Here is an 18,513-nt window from a genome sequence, read left to right on the forward strand (position 1 = left end):
AAGAGTGGGAGAATGCAGTCAAGAATCCAAAGTATGGCTTGGAATGTGGCTTGGTGGTCGAGGGCTTGCCTAGCATTACATGAAATCCTGGGTTTCATTCTTCAGTACCACATAAACAGGAAAGGCCAGAGGTAGTCTGTGGCTCAAGTGCTGGAGTGCTAGCCTTGATCAGTAGAATCTCATGAGCAGTGCCTAGGTCCTGAGTTCAAGCCCAAATCCTGGCAGAAAAAAAAAAAAGAATCCTACAAAATTAGGAAAAGTGCAGAAAGGGGGTTGGATAGGGTAGAGATGGGTAAGAGTGTGGAAAGGAGTGTCACTGATCAAGATATATTATCTTTGTAAACCTCTTTATTAAGTGGCAACTCTTTTGTACAACTACTTAAAGATAATTAAAAATGTTATATGGTTTTGTAAAGTCAACTTTAAGTAGACACTAAAGAACATCATACAGTCTTTAAAGAAATTTCTCCATTTCCTAATTTTAGCATACTGTAGCTTCAATGATGATATTTTGGCCCAGTGGATAGAAAGAATGAAAGTTTCCTAATGGGGTAATAGTCACTAAAATATTCATTAGAAAGTTTTGGGCTTGAAATTGAACCATCCAGTGCCTTTTTCCACCATATGTCCTAAAATAATTAAGACTTAAATTACTCTATGAAGAATATTGAACACCATCTATCTCACTTTCTTCAAATAATAAATGTGGCTGCTAAATCATCCACAGACTCATAAAGCTAAAAAGAAATCTCAAGATCATCAAGCCTTAAAATCAGAATAAAGGTAATTACCCAATCCAGTTTAATCAGAAGCACACATACCAGTCATTTTTAAAATAACTTTCAATATCTGTTGACTTTGCAAGGAACTAAGTCAATTATTACTGCAATGTCAGCTAATTCTTTTTTTTCTCTAGAAACAATGTATCTTCTTAGCCAAACACTGAACATATATATTAGTTCCTAGATACTAAAAAGCTTCCAAGAACAGAATTTTAATACTAATAAATCCATTTGTACATCTACAACAAACAAGACTGACAGTCAGAACTAAGTTTGGCTGTAGCAACCATCTAAAAACACCAGCTCTTTCCTAGCATTATTTGTCTCATGTAAAACTACAAAGGTGTGAAGTCCACAAGTAGGCTAACTCTTGTCCCAGATGTCCTCTGTTAGTTCAACTTACACAGAGGAATCTCTATTTTCAAAGTGCCCTTGATTTCCAATATCATTGCCTTGGATTGCATTTGTGCAAATAAATGCAGTCTCCAATAGTCCATATCACAAATAAGTCCATAATGAATTCATTTGTATTTATACCTTTGTTTATATCTCCCAGTTTTCCTCAGAATAAATTCCTGGGGCCAAAATGTCATGCAGAAAGGCTATAACCAATTATAACTTACCTGCAGCACATAAAGTATTCTTTTTTTTTTTTGCCAGTACATGCCCTTGACAAAATCAAGACTATTCTTTTCTCAAATATTTGAGAGGTGAAAATATTTTGTTGGTATTTTTAATTTGTACTTCTCTGGATTTAAATAACCTTGAATAACTTCTTATGAATATTAGTTATTCAAATTTATTCTCCTGTAAATTGACTTGATACTCTGATAATTTGTTTGACACTAAAATAAGAAAATCATGCAAAAACATTTTGTGTGGCATAAGATGTCCTACAAATATGAGATTTTTGGTTTTATGAATAAAAAGAAGGTTTATTTCTATTTAAGGATTAGGATTCAGAACAAGTAAGATATTACACATAATAGGGCTTTGAAAGTTTCATCTACTTTATATGAAGAATGTATTTTAATCTTAGTGATAACCAAAATTTTGTATATTTATATGATTATTTGACCAAGGTAAAAGATAAAGAAATGAAAATTGGTAAAAATCTATTTTCCCCTTTTTAAAATTTTTATTTATTTCTATTTTTTGTTTGAACTTTGGGCTTTGCTTAAGGCTATCACTCTTGAACCTCAGCACCACTTCCTGCTTTTTCTGTGATTAATTAGAGATAAAAAAAACTCACCGACTTTCCTGCCTGGGCTGGATTTGAGTCATGATCCTCAGATCTCAACTTCCTGAGTAGCTAGGATTACAGGCTTGAGTCACCAGTGCCCAGACATTTTCCCAGTTTTACCACGTGACTCACATCACTGAACATCAGTGTTGGTATAAGCTGATGAAAAAACTAAGAATTTCTCCTACAGTTTCCCCAAACTCATAATTAGCAAAATATAAAACAAATTATGGGGAGAGGTATATATCTAACATTTGAAAATGGAAATAGAGCATTTTATATATAAATATATATATATATATATTTAGGAAGGAAACTGCTATAAGTATGCACATATACCTCCTCCTTATTTTAATAGAAAAAGGAAGTTATGGTAAGGACTTTCCTTAATGTTCTTCCACTCTCCTTAGTTATCTACATCTTAACACATTGTTCTTTGCTTCCTTCTTTACTTAGGGTCTGAGTTCTTGTATGAATTCTGCTCCTCAAGTTCCACTATTGTCAAAGTTGAATCAAATTCCTATAAGGCTCCTGTGCCTTACGTTGTTACTTTCAGCCAAATCACTGTGCAATACTTTTCTGAAGTTTAGTAGCCAGTATATAAACTTAGAAAACAAATCAGTTATCTATATGTGCCCATCAATATTTCAAAAGCATAGAATTCATGCTAGTAGAATATACAGATATGGGGTCGGGGGAAGAAAAGGCAATGACAGTACTGTCTCATTGTATACAATTTTCAAAATTTAATACTTTCTGATTATACTTGTGATTTCAAAGTAGGATGATGTATGTTTGTTTAAATTAATGTGTGATTTTATCAGAATGAGAATTAACCTATTGGACTTATGTAATTATTCTTTCCATGCATGGTTTCTTTTCATATCACTTTATTTGTTATGGTTGCTGATTATACTGTGGACTTAGGGAGATAATGTAAAACAAAAGAAACTAGAGAGAAAAAGACATTTACTACAACAATTCCAACATTAAATATACTTCAAAGAAAATGAGCAAATGTTTTGAAAATTGACTATCCTTAAATAAGTCATAATTATTTTTCTGGAAAATTTAGCCCTTGGCTCCAGAAAACTGTCTACTCTGATCTAAGATTATGAAGTGTTTTCCAAGAAGAGAGAGCACATTTCTGTGGTAGAAGGTTCTTTATGTATCTGAGAAAATAAACATAGAGATCCAAGTGCCATCTATAGGAATGTTAAAGTATGGTAAGGAAATATTCAGTGTTGATTGATATATAACCTTTAGTTAATATATTTCCCTGCAAAGTGAGTTAAGCCATTGGGCCTTAAATCTAAAATGATTAAAAGCTTGTCATGCATAGTAAACCATGGATATTAATTCTGACCTCATGTTCTCAGTCATGCCTTTGTCTTTAGATAGTCTGAGTCCAACACAGTGACTGAATTAAACTGAACATCAGATGAATTAGTTACAAGCTCTTCATGCTGAGGATACATTATGAGCACTGTGGTTAACAACTGTGATTGTTGTTTGTAATTATCTCTATTTTCCTCATAGGTGGTCTCTACTGCTACAATTTTTAAGCAATCATTTGCAATGTTGACTTCTCTTACAGCTGTAATACTCAAGACTGTACTTTCTTCTACTGCAAAACTGCATCACAAAACATGATCACTGAAAATGTCAAAGGTACATTCCTAGAGGCTGGTATTTATATGAAACTCACAATGAAGAATGTTAATGATTACCTAGGTGCTTAAATAAAATATGTTTTTAATACTAAAGAGGAAGAGTAAAATAAGGATGACAAGTACGTTTTACATTTTGATTGATAGTGACTGCTTTTGCTGAAGAGAATATTGAATGTTTAAAAGACAGGTTCAGAAGAACAAAGTTCTGTGTGAGTTCTAGATGTAAAAGATGACCATCTACATAAACACATATATATTATATGTATTATATATTGCATGTATATGCATTTTATGTATATAAATATATATATAAATGTAATATACATATGTATTAAATTGTGACATTATTTGAGAAAAGAAGAGAGTCAGAGGAAAGAGAATATTAGAGATTGAATAATATCAAAATACATTATATCTATGAATTTAGATATTAAGGCAATGCTAACCAAAAGTTGTTAAATAATAGGAAATAGCAGGGATGAGGAAAATGACAGCAAATCAATTTGATTAAATCAATCTGATTAAAATACTTATATATGGTAGTGATGACAATATTACTTAAAGACATCATACTTAATGACATCAACAAATACAGTTTGACTTTAATCCTCATGGCAAGGGCTTTCAACAGAATTTGAAAGAGATTAAAATCACATACTCAGGAAGTATGATCAACCATTTATTTCTGTTAAATTCTTTACAACAGCTTTTTCATTTACACAAGAAATCTTTGTAGTATATTTTTACTGGTGAAATGAATAATTCAGACATATATGGTTGTCAAGAAAGGGGTTTGAACAAAAGCAAAGATGGCATAAAATCTCAATAAACTCCAATTGAGAATCACTCAAGGTTTCTACCCAAGGTTCAGAGTTCACCATTTATCTCAAAGATAACTCTGCTCCTTGATTCAACTGAGCATTGGCTGATCTTGTCATCAAAATATCATTTCATCATTCTCAGGGAGGATCTTCCATGTGATATTCTTACCAGAGAAATATAGAGCAAAAGTGGACATTCCAGAAGTAACCAAGTTAAATGACCAGGTTTATGCCTGTGCCTAATAAAATTACACTTGCAAAATCCGAGTTTAGGCCAAAAAAAAAAAAAAACCACCACACCTTCATCATAATCACCAGTTAAGAACATGAAAATAGTGAAGGAACCTTGTGTTAATTACTTTTCAATTCCTGAGACAAAATACCCAATATAAACAACTTAAAGGAGGAAGGATTAAACTTTGCTCGTAGCTACAGAGATTTCATTCATCATGGCATGAAAATGTGGGGAAGAAGGGCAGGTGGTGGCAGCCAGAAAACAGAGGAAAGTAGTCAGAGGACAGAGCCATGGAAATATATAAACCCCAAAAGACCTACTTCCTTCAACCAATTCTCATCTACTAAAAATTTTACCATTTCCCAATAGATTTTCATGTTCCAAATCAGTCAGTGGTTAAATAATCCATTAACTCAGAGACCCCATGATAATCAGCCATGTTTTCAGTTCCCTTCAGACACCAGAGAAATGAGTTTTATTAATCTCCAGGGCCTTTCTCCATCAAAACTGACACTCATTACCAACTTTACATCCTCAGATCTTTAGTCATCTGAGCTGACTACACTATTAACCAAATTCTTTAGTTTAGATTAGTTCTTAAAAAAAAGAAAAAACAAATTATTACTATATTATCTACCTACCGCTCCTTTTTTTTCTTATTTTGAGTTACATTTTATGTATAGTGTTTTCTTGTAAATGATCCCCTTTGCCTTTCTTCTCATTACTTGTTTCTTGCTACTTTTTTCTCCATAACATTTAACAAAGCATTTGAATGGAATGTTAGCTTTCAGTAGAACTATGATATACAATTTACCAAGTACTACATTTATTTGTGTATTTGAAAATGGAACGGTAAAGGAAAAACAAGATGAGTGGCAGGAGATGGGGGGAGGGAAAATGGGAGAAAACATGGGACTAAGTAGCAACGTTGAAGAAGTAATGTACCCATGACCTGATGAATGTAACTGCAACCCCTTTGTACATCACCCCAATAATAAAATAAAATTAAAAAAAGAATCATAAAAAACTACATCAGGTAATTATAATATAAGATGTAGTCTTCCAATCATCTGAAAGTATCACCATATTGTACAGGTATATCCATTACTTTATGGAAACACAAATGGCCAATAATCTGCTATTACTTGATTCACTTGAGGAACAATAAAACTTCAGAAATTTTGTAAAAATTATTTGTGGCCATCACCATCTCAAGAGATGGCTGGCAGCACAAATGAAAAGAGACTATTTTGATTAACTGTAACACATGTATACATTATCCCAACAATAACAAAGAGATTATTTTGATGCCAAGTATTCTCACTGATATATCAATAGCTTTGCTGGTAGCAAAGATAACTTAAAACTTTTTACCTTAGTGGAATGATGCCTGATAAGGATGAATTTTACATTTATAATTTCCAGCTTTCTCTTTGAAGGAAGATACAATTTCTTGTCAGACACTTATCTACAGAACTTATCTTTACTATGCAAGCCTTCCTCTTCTAATTAGAGGGTAGATTAACAAGATCAAGAGTCTTTGGCTCAAGGGATCCATTAAGGTAAAAAGTGGCTGCTGCCATCCTGCCCCTCTCACAGAAAATAATATAAATTTTGGATATTATAAAAAGACACTATTTGAAATTAGTGGAGGAGCCCAAAGCTGGCAGAAACTGAAGAAGAGAACTGCATTAGTGGCATTCATATTGATGTAGCCTTTCCTCATAGGGAAATGGTCAGCTGCAGAATGACAACCTGTAGAGGGACAAACAGTAAGAGTCAAAAAGAAAAGTGTAGGCAGTTTCTTATGTTGAAATTCTGAATGCCTATTTCAATCACAGTTATACAATTGAATTGAACATTAAGGAGACAGAAGGTATTTATACATTTACCATATTAATTGTAACTATTTGTATGGCAAAAGATTTTTTTATAAGACATGACTTTCTTTTTAAACAGTGGCAGCTCTTGTCAATATGAATTATATGTAATTACATATTTAGCTTAATACGTATGAAGGGGTTTAGTGCTTAACTAACTTAGAAATGCTACCAAATAGTATTCTGAAAATGTTGAAAACTGATGCTTAAAAGTTGGCAGACTATAATTACAATTCTAGAATTCATAACCCTAAAAGGGTACTCTTAAGAAAGAGCTAAGCTTTAAAGTCATCACCTTATTACAATCAAAATTAAACTTCTGAATACATTTCTTCACACAAAATAGAAGAAAAGGAAAAAAAGGAACCTTTAAACATATCAGGTAACAAAAAGAACAAGACTAAAAGTTCACAGTTCAAGCAAATGGGCAAGTGGGAGTTCAGGAAGAGCTGAAAAGACAAGGGGAAGAAAGTAGGAAGAAGCTAAATATAGCAAGCACAGGAAGGATGTAGAAGAGCACTGAAGGCCCTCTTTTGTTATAGGCAGGAAACTTAGAGATAACTTAAAGAATGGGAGAAAATATTTGCAAACTACTTACAAGGGGTTCATGTCCAGACTCCAAAACTCAAGCACAGATAAAGGACTGCATAAATAAACCAAAACTTTTCACTTAAAATTGCACAATAGGCATGTCTCAAAAGAAAATACATAAATACCAAATAGTGTTAGAACAAATACTCAATATCAGTAATCATCAGGAAAAAATAAATCAAAATCATATTTGTATAACAAATATATCATTAAAATGATGGAACTAACAAGTACTGGTGAGGATGCAGACACAGACACTTAGTGGGACTGTCCATCACTGCAACAGCCATTATGAAAAGAGGCTACAGAAATTAGAAATAGGGCTGGGAGTGTGGCCTCGTGGTAGAGTGCTTGCCTAGCATGCAGGAAGCCTTAGGTTCAATTCCTCAGTGCCATATACACAAAACGTCAGAAGTGAGGCTGTGGCTCAAGTGGTAGAGTGCTAGCCTTGGGAAAGCTCAATGCCAGTGCCCAGGCCCTGAGTTATAGCCCCAAAACTTCCAAAAAAGAAAAAAAAATGTTAGAAATAAAAGTATAACACAATATACCAACCCAGCTACTGGGTAAAAGTGTCAAAAAATAAAAATCATTTTGGGAAAGGTGCAAATGTATCCTTCATTTAGCACTATTTTAATACTATTCACAAAAAAATAATAGAATTATCCTAAATATCTATCAGCTGAAAGGTGAATACAATGTACTGAGACACACACACACACACACACACACACACACACACACACATTAATAAATTAATGTCATACATATTGAGAAAACAGTATTGGTTACCTCTGCTCATTAGCACCAGGTAGAGCAGAGGAGGTGAAGATTTATTCAATTGATACTAAATTGCAGTTAGATGAAAGAAGTACATTTGGTGCTCTATGTGACTGCAAGTGACAACAGAAAATAATAAAATACTGTATACTTTTTAAAAGTTAGAAGAGGGCCGGGAGTTTGGCCTAGTGGTAGAGTGCTTGCCTAGCATGCACGAAGACCCGGGTTCAATTCCTCGGTACCACATACATAGAAAAAAGCCAGAAGTGGTGCTGTGGCTCAAGTGGTAGAGCCCTAGCCTTGAGAAAATCCAGGGACAGTGCTCAGATCCTGAGCCCAAGCCCAGGACTGGCAAAAAAATAAAAAATAAAAATAAATAAAAGTTAGAAGGATTTTGAATGATTATGCCACAAAGAAATGGTAAATGTTTGGAAAGATAGACACCCTTTATTATACAAGGTAGGCATGTATTTAAATGGCAAAATCACGCAAAAATATGTAATAAACACTAACTAAAACTTATGTATATTTTAGGAAAAATGAGTGAAATATGGATAGACAAACCAGACAGACAGAATGACAGACAGAGAGATCGAATCTACGGGCATTTACATTCTTAAAACATAGGCAGGGCTCAATCCTTTCTTCCTTTTTATGATGGCAAGACCTGTGAGGGCACTGCCATATGGGCTATTGCTAAACGGGAGGGACCTGAAAGAAAACTACACAGAAGAAAACTTGAAATTCAGGAGACTCATCACTCTTCATTCCTAGAAATCAACTAGTTCAGATGCACAGCAAAATGCTAACCAGGGTGAACAATGAAAGTTCAAAGTACTTAAGTGACTATCGACAATCACAAGATCCAAGGAACCCCTTAGATTACTCTGACCTTGAACATCAGGACTTTTAGTTCCAGTGCAGTGTGTGGTGCCTTCCTGGCCCACCTCTCCATAGTGAGAACAGTCCCTTCCATTTGCCATTGTCACATTCACTTCTATTGTACCCACTCTCACATACAGGGATATATTCATATACTCATATGGAACCTATTATAATGACATACGTGTTTGTTTTTAAGTCCACCTTAAATGTTTTGGAAGATTTTTATATTTAATAATAAATAATTGTACAATGGGGTCCTGCCATAAGTTTCCATTTCGGCCTTGAAATAACTTGAACTCCATAGAAGTTCCTAAAATCGAACTGCTCTCCAAGGCATATTATATTTAGCTGGAACTTTAGGCCTGTTTCTTTAGGCTCTTCTTAGGTGACTATTCTTAAACAATACAAATATTGATTACCTTCCAATACTTCATCTTGTGTGTGTGTATAAATACATAATGATGATATTTAACATTACTGAATTAGTCACTGGAGGAAAATGATGATGCCTTTCAAGATTAAATTCCTAATCCCTAACTTTCTCCAAAAATAGAATTTTCAAGGTAGAATTAAGTTAATTCTAACTCTGAAGCATTCATTTGCCTATCCTTATGCTTCTCCATTTATGATGAGATGATAGATATAAGATGAGATAAGCAGAGAGAGAAGCCAAAGCAAGAATGGCTCAGAGGAAATAAAGCAAAAATTTCAAAAGAGCTTCCCCAAAATATCCATGCCTTTCTCACTGTACTTTCAGATCTGAAAAATTGCTTTGGAGTAACTTGGCAGTATATAAAAGTTCTTCTAAATATTCCATACTTCTCTTCTCTTTCTAGGAAATTACACAACAAAATATTTTCCTGCCAGAATTTTAGGCTGCCAGAGTCTATCAGCGTCTACTTCTCAGTGAATATCAAATACAGTTATTTAGAATTTTCTAGCAAATGAGCCAGAAATGTCCTTACTTTCCAAGTTTGTGAATTAAATTGTTTTTGTAAAAAAAATACATGTACATGTATATATAGTACAATGTGAATCAAATGATATCAAATGATATCTGATACTATATCATATTTCAGCTTGTAGTTATTGTGAGTTTTCCATTTCTAATCTGAGGTTTTTGTTAATATTCAAGCCACAAAAGTTGCATGACTCCAGAAAAACAATTTGAATGAAAATTGTGCTGCTATGTTAGCATACCAAAATGACTGTGAATTACAAAAGGCAACCAACAGGGAAACACATGGACATCTGGAAATTAATTGGAACATATAGGAGAAATTGCTCTTCAATATGAAGAAAAAGTTACAAATGCAAATTTGATGAGAAAATGGACAAGGATATAGCTACATATATAAGCTTATATCTTAACCAATATTTAGGTATTATATACAATACAAAGGAGCAAATTCTTTAAAAGCAGAATATGTTTCTGAAGAATTAATTGTTCACTAATTATTAGCAAAGGAGAATGTTTTAGGCAACTTTGTCATTCACATTTCTGGTTTAAAATAGGAACAAGCTACTCTATGAACATTATGTATTTCCCCATTTCTCCTATGGATTCTCATTTAATCCAACTTATCTGTGTAAAACTACTTAGACATTTTTAGATGAGAAGAAACCCATAGTACAAGTATATTGTCTTGGTAGGAATCTTCTTGTTTGGCAGTAACAACGAATCTCCATATTGTACCCATGAAGAGGCAAATTATACCACAGAATTTCTACTTCCCAAGTCTGTAACTATAGCTTCTTTGCATAATCAGACTTCTGTATATTTGCATGTCAGTATTACACATAGTACCTAATGATATATATGTCAGTTATTTTTTTTTCTTTTTTGCCAGTCCTGGGCTTGAGCTCAGGGCCTGAGCACTGTCCTTGGACTTTCTCAAGGCTAGAGCTCTACCACTTGAGCCTCAGCACCACTTCCGGCTTTTTTCTACGTATGTGGTACTGAGGAATCAAACCCGGGTCTTCATGCATGCTAGGCAAGCACTTTAACCACTAGGCCAAACTCCCAGCCCATGTCAGTTATTTTTAAAGTATGATGGATCTAGAAATGACTAGAATGAATCAAGAAATTAGTAGTGATTGCTTGAATCTCACAGTGATGCTTGAGATGTAGATTTTGTAAAATAAGGATAAAATCCAGGGATGGAATATGTAAGATGGCCCAATGATACTTGCACAAATGGTTCTCAACCTGCACCACTGAAGCATTAACATGAAATAGTATATAGATGGGAGAGTCTATGCAGATTTTTGAACACTATGCCAAATTATTTTGAACCTGCTTACTCCAAGAAGGAATCTGGCTCATTCACCCTAAGTCATGCTTCTATCTCAATATCAAGTTTCTCCAGGATCTCAGATCAAATGAACTCAGCATTTAATATACCTTGTGATTCTATCACATCAATTTTCATCAAGTCTTCCTCAAGGAGAAGGAACGAAAAAAAGATTTAATCTCCTTTCCTTAAATTCCTTATTTTTTGTGGGGGTAATATTTGCCTAACAACTCCTAAGATGATCATGCAAACCTAATCTCTTTGCTTATTGGGTTCTGACAGACAATTGGGACTTGGTTCATTACCGGCAGTAGGGTAATATTTTTAAGAGGTTTATTTGTCATAAATCCCTCATTCAGTTAGAACGAGTGATTAAATGTACTGGTCACAACCCATGTTTCTATGAAATATCATTTTGCATGCAAATTGTAGCATATGTTCATGTGATATTGTAATATTCCTAATTTTCTTTTTTTAATATTTCTAATTTTCATACCAACTTTTCCCTGTATACAAGCCTTCTCTGAACTTAGTAAATATGTAAGTTTTGTGTCCTTGGTACCTCCTTCTTCTCTTAAGCTTACATAGGGGCAGGTAGATATAAATCATGCACCCAGTAAGATACAAAGAAGTATAAGATAAGGGGTAGGAAGGGAGAGATAACAAGTTGGGAAGGAGTGAAAAAAAAATGAAGAAATACCATATGGAGCTAGAGAAGACATGAGCCCTGGATCCTATGTTCAGCCAGATCTTTATGAGGAGAAACTCCTTGAGTAACCAATATTGTTCCTGTTTCTTTGGTTTCTCTTAGCTGTAGTCTTCATTGCTGGTAGACAGCCCAGTGAATCCTCACTTTTTCCATCCATTTTTCAATAGAATTAATTCTTAATACAGAAATTTCAAAAGGTATAAACATACAAGTGAAGGTTCCAGGGACCGGATTAGAGAATGGAGCCTGAAGAACCACAGTGGGCTTCAAAGATGGTTGAAATTTTTCATTTCTTTATCACTACCCGAACAGTTCTCTGGGTGGCTTTTATCTTTAAAGACACTGTTCAAGCTTACCACACCTGCCCCACTAGTCAGTGCTTTGTTTCCTCAAATATAGTTAAATGTCTCAGTGCTAATACTAATGTGAAATCTTTATCTAGAAATGACCTCTTTGTTTGCCTATTTCACCTTCAAAATGAGAAGTCCATCTAAGATGGAAATCATATTACATTAACCTTAAAGTATGTAGCCCCTAGCTTAACATATCCTACAAAATATGACTTCAATGTGTGTTTAACTGCCTGCTTGTAGCAAGGCCATGGCTTGTTTACAATAGCACTTGCTTCTCTGTTAAACATTTCTAAAGGGAACAGGAAAGCTAATGGGGCAGAACTTTAGAGGCATTCAGGCATTCCACCACACCTGACAGATTTAAGGAAGAGCACTTTTTAATTGGGTAAGAATAAGCATAGCATTTTGAATTATTAATGTCTACTGTCTCTCCTTTAGCTTAAGAACATATTCAGGTAAAGTTTTAAAGATAAGTCCCTCCAATATCAATCTATTTTAGGAACTTGTATGTTCAAACTTATTATTTAGAAATATTATGAAAGGCAGTCATTGACTAGATAAAAATGGTTCATCAATATCAATAGTTATGATGGACAAGAAGTGTAGAATAATGTATTTCTTTTTTTAAATATACTTGAGTGGAATATTACTGCAATTAAGGTAATAATATTCTGTATATACAGTTTATAAAATTGAAGCAGACCCTGCATATTTGAAAGTTATTTTCATTTGTTCTTTTAAGAAGATAGATGGTAAGAATTCCTATGACAACATTCTCTGAAACCTTAAGATCATGAGAGTCTATAAAGCCAGGTGCATGTAAAACGAAGGAATATTCTGACATTTTTATGGGGCATTTGGCTGAGGTAAATAATCAATCATTTAAGTCAGAAAGTAATAAAGCATAAAAACTGTGTCATGATGGCTCTACTTCTCTAAAACTGTCTCACCAGTGAGACTAGTAATACCCCACAGGGCTTGATTGCCTGTCTGTTTCAGATTGTATCTAAATGTAACTTTCAAAGCTCTGGGGAAAAAGACATTTTAATTTTACAAGGAAACTACAGAGTATTTAATATAAGGTAACTGAAACACTTGGTGCTTGGTCAATAGTCTAACCAACATAAATCTAAATTTAGATTTTTTTTATGTCAGGCTAATGTATAGAGGGGTTACAGTTACATTCGTCAAAGTGGGTACATTCTCTCTCATTGATAACCCTTCTCATGGAGATAAGTGTCTTAAGGACTTTCATATATGGTTTAGCTTGGAACTGAAATCCTTACATCTCAGGTTCCGAAATTGCTAGGAATACTAGGATATACACTATTTCCAGCTACATTTCTATTTTGCTAGTCCTGGGCGCGAACTCAGGGCCTGAGCACTGTCCTTGGGCTTTCTCAAAGCTAGAGCTCTACTACTTGAGCCACAGCACCACTTTGGGTTTTTTTTTTCCCCTATGAATGTGGTACTGAGGAATCAAACCCCGGTCTTCCTGCATGCTAGGAAAGCATTCTACCACTATGCCAAACTCCCAGGCCCCCAGCTACATTTTTAAAAATTACTTTTTTGTTATTATAGAAGTGATGTACATATTTGAAATTGGATAGGGAAGGGAGGAAAACAAGATGAGGGGGGGGGGGGGGAGGGAAATGGGGACCAAGACATGTGAAAGGGTATCAATGTATGGGAATTATTGAACCACCTATCTGGCAAATATCATGTAACCCTTCTATTAATTACAATAAAAATATATGAAAAAAAGAAGTATTGTACAGAGGGATTACATTTACACGCATCAAGTAATAAGTACATTTCCTTTCCTAAAGTGTCATTTGTTCCCCCAACCTCTCCCAATCCCTCTTTCTTATCTTCACCCACAAATTGTATAATTTGTTTTCATTAGTGTCCAATGAGTTCCACTACTGCATTTTTTCACCCTTTCCCTCAAGTTTTGTGCCCTCCCTCCACCCTCCCAAAGATATACATGTGAACACACCATAGATAAGGTAAAGAAGATAGAATCAGCAGGAGGTGGTGCTATGGGTGCTCAAGGGGCAGGGTGGTAGCCTTGAGCAGAAGTGCTCAGGGACAGAGCTCAGGCCCAGAGTTCAAGCACCACGACTGGAAAAAAAAAATAGAATCACTAAAAACTGAAAAAAGAAAATGGAAAAATAAATCATTTGTTTCTATATCTTGGAGTTTGTTTTAGAATGCATATTATTTTATGTAATATGAAGAGGCACTTAGGCATTGCACCTTTGTGATTCTCTCCTAAGAGTATCCTCTTTTGGTCTCATTGTATGTCTGGAATCCTAGGTAATGTGTCATATCCCAGAGCATTTTTACATCTAACTCCCACTTACTGGAGAGAACATTTGTCTCTCTGAGCTTGGCTTACCTCACTTAACATGATGGGTTCTAATTCTTCTACTTTTTAGCATGTTTACAAATAGAAATCTCATTCTAATTTTACCTAGGCTGGCCTGGAACACTGATATTACTAACTTTACTTGCCAAATAAAGCCTGTCACACTATGTCCACTCAAATTTTTTAAAACTGTGGTTTGTTCTGATGTTCCTAATTCAACTCAAGGTCACATTGTACTGTGCTCATATACATGCCTTGCTGGAGCAATTTTAAAAATAAAATTTAAAGCAATTTAAATTTTAAATTAAGAAACTCTTTTAAAAATTAAAATAATTATTACATATATTAATATATATCTATGACATATAAACCCCAGCTTAATTTTAGTTATGTTATAAAATCTAAGTGCCAATGATTGTATATAGAGAGTCCCTTCTTGAATACTTGTTTGTTAAACATGTCATTTGAAATATGATGTAAAAATCAATGTTAATAAATTTTAATAAAAAATTTAAATAATTAAATTAACTTGCTATACACAGAAGCAGATGGAGGGTCAAAGAGGGGCTAAATGAAAAGATTAATAAAACTGTGGGAGTTGAAGTCCTGAAAGGTGTGTAGTTTAAAGATAAAAGAATTTGAAGACTATTTAATTTGGAGGTGAATATCCAGAAATAATTCTGATGTCTCAGGGGTTAAATATTACTACCTTTCACTAGAGTATGAAATGCTGTGATTCATGGATTCTGGTTTGGGATACAGTGGGGGGAAAAGGGAGGTCTGTTGAATACCAGTGAATACACAGAGAAGAGAGGGAAGCAAACCTAAGAAATAAACACACTAATACATGGAAGCAAAACCTTGCATCATTTTCAGTTCAAGGATGAAAGAAGGAATGAGGTTGACTGAAGCCAAGCATTAATGCCCATTTATAGTGAGGACTATAAATAGAAAGGTAAATTGAGGTTACCTATAGAAAGCACTGAAATCTAAGGAAAATAGCATATTTGAACCAGTATGAATACTTACTACTTGTTTCTAAGGCAGACATTAGAAAGATTGAAATGATGTAAAATAATCTAGAAATACAAAAGCGTGGGAAAAACATTATCCTTAGCCACCTACCACATTCTGTGCAGTGTTCAGTATTTACCCACTTAATGTTTACAATAAATCCTTGATGGGTATATTATAATTTTGATTTTACAGATGAGAAAATTATGCCTCAGATATTTTTAAAGTGTAGCTGCTCAACGTATGAAACAATGGAAAATATTAACAGAAAATTAAAGAGGCCAGATTGTGAAAGGGCAGAGTAAGGAAGTCCAAGAACCCACACCTTTACAAAATAAGGGAAACAATGTCAAAAATGGTCAAAATCAACCACTCCAAAACTCTGGAAGTTAAGTAAAAAATGGAAGAATTTGAGGAGTGTTATTAAAGAAACATAGTCCAAATCTGTGTAGAGGGATGGCATTTTATTTTGGTGTTCTGGCTTTACCCATTCCCATTTCTACTTTCCCAAAAGTCTACAGTAGCCAGGAAAATGAACAGCACTGTAACCAGGGCAAATGAAAACCAACAGCCTGTCTGTAACCGAGAGATACAAGCTGGATTTGGAACTCCTCCCTAAAAGACCCTATGCATAGAGAATTAGTTATCTTTCATGTCTACGGGTTCCCTGGAAAAAGCTTCATCCCCAAGCTATGTCATTACTTAATTTCATTCAAAACAATCTCAGTAAAATATTTTATAAAAGAAAGAATAGCTGCAATTGCTAATCATTTGACTTCCTGAAATAAAAGTAGCCACTGGGAAAACAAAACAGAGGAGGCAAACCAAAAAAATTCAAGAATATCAGAGGAAAAATTATCCTATAAGGACTTTGGGGTCTTCCAATATATCCCTGGGTATACAGAAGCTTATCTTCATATGAAGAATTAGGAATGTACATAGAAAAGTGGCAGAAGGGTTCTTGCCTCTTTCCCAAAGTCTTGACAACCTGTATAAGAAGAAGAAATGACTAAAGCTGAGACCCACACCAATCAACACTGAAGGCATACTCCAGGATACAAAGGGGTTATCAGCAAAGGGGTTATCAGTAGGTACTATTTAGGTAAAAATCATTAGGGAAGTCTGTGCATAATCATTAGCTAATTTGTTTAGCTAATATATCAGTGACTTCTGTTGTTATACATTATAGAGAAGACAGACCAAAGTGAAGTAAGACATTAAGCAAACAAGTAAAAACAATGAGCAGTCCTTTGGAGCAGGCATAGGAATCTGATTTCCCACCATGCTAAATTATATTACTTATGACATGCATTTCCCAGCCCAAATTACGAGAAATAACAAGAAAACAAATAGAAAATGCTGAAAGGATGATCCAGACAAAAGGAAAGAGTAGTCAACATAACCCATCCATATGACTCATAAATGCTTATTTTAATGGGTATAGGCTTTAAATCAGATGTTATAAATATGCATAAAATATAAATACTGTATTAATGAGTATTGAGACCAATGCCTCATCAAATAGTATCACAGAAGAGATTGTACATACTGGAAAAAAATCAAAGATAATTTCTGACGTTAAAAAAATATAATCAGGGGGCCGGGAGTTTGGCCTAGTGGTAGAGTGCTTGCCTAGCATGCACGAAGACCCGGGTTCGATTCCTCCGTACCCCGCATACATAACAAAAGCCGGAAGTGGTGCTGAGGCTCAAGTGGTAGAGTGCTAGGCTTGAGAAAGTCCAAGGACAGTGCTCAAGCCCTGAGCTCAAGCCCAGGACTGGAAAAAAACAAAACAAAACAAACAAACAAACAAAAAATATATATATATATATATATATATAATCAGGACCAGAAGTTTGGCCTAGTGGCAGAGTGCTTGCCTAGCATGCACAAAGATCAGGGTTCAATTCCTTGGTACCACATACATAGAAAAGGTCAGAAGAGGTGCTGTGGCTCAAGTGGTAGAGCTCTAGCCTTGAGAAAGTCCAAGGACAGTTCAGGCCCTGCACCCAAGTCCAGGACTGGCAAACAACAACAACAACAACAACAAAAAAAAAATGCCTTCAAAGCCAGGTACGGATCTTGAAGAAAAATGAATATAGTCTCAGAGATTTGTGAAACACACGATATAACAAAATATTCATGAGAGTTCAAGAAGAAAGAAGAGAAAAAATAGAAATAAATATTACTCAGTAGACACTGTTGAAAATGAACTATACAGGTTGTGGGTGGAAAAGGGAAGGAAATAGGAAGATGAGGGATGGGTTACAGTGTTCAAAAAGAAATGTACCCATTACCTAACTTACATAACTGAAATCCACCATACATCACCTTATTATAGCAATAAAATAAAAACTAAAAAAAGACTTAGAAATAATACATGAAAATGTAATGACCGAAAACTTAATGCTATGTTAGAATAAAAGCAATTCTGATCTTGGAACCGTTGGCCCAAACTTGTAATTGTAGCTACTTAGGGAGGCTATGATCTAGAGGATGGAGGGTGGAAGTCAGCCAGGGAAATAAAGCCTATATGATTTTATAATTAATCTCTTAAAAAAATAAATTTAAAGAAAAAACAGTTAAAAAAAAAAAGCAAGGCTAGAAGTGTGTGTGGTTCAAGTGATAAGAATGTCAAGCCAGCAAGCATGCTGAGCAAATATGTGACCCTGGAGCCAACTCTGGTTCAGCCAAAAACAAACAAAACACTGATGACAAACATTAACCAAATATCTAGGAAACTCTACAAACTTTATTAGAATTATCTAAAAGCAATCACACCAGCCATAGGAATCAGAATGTCAAAGGCAAATGGAAGAGAATATTGAAAGGAACAAGAAAAAAAAAAGAAATATATATATCAGCCATTGGACATCTAAAATAAG

The sequence above is a fragment of the Megascapheus bottae genome, chromosome 4, assembly GCF_031878675.1.
Source record: "Megascapheus bottae isolate mThoBot1 chromosome 4, mThoBot2.hap1, whole genome shotgun sequence".
In the NCBI taxonomy this organism is placed as follows: Eukaryota; Metazoa; Chordata; class Mammalia; order Rodentia; family Geomyidae; genus Megascapheus; species Megascapheus bottae.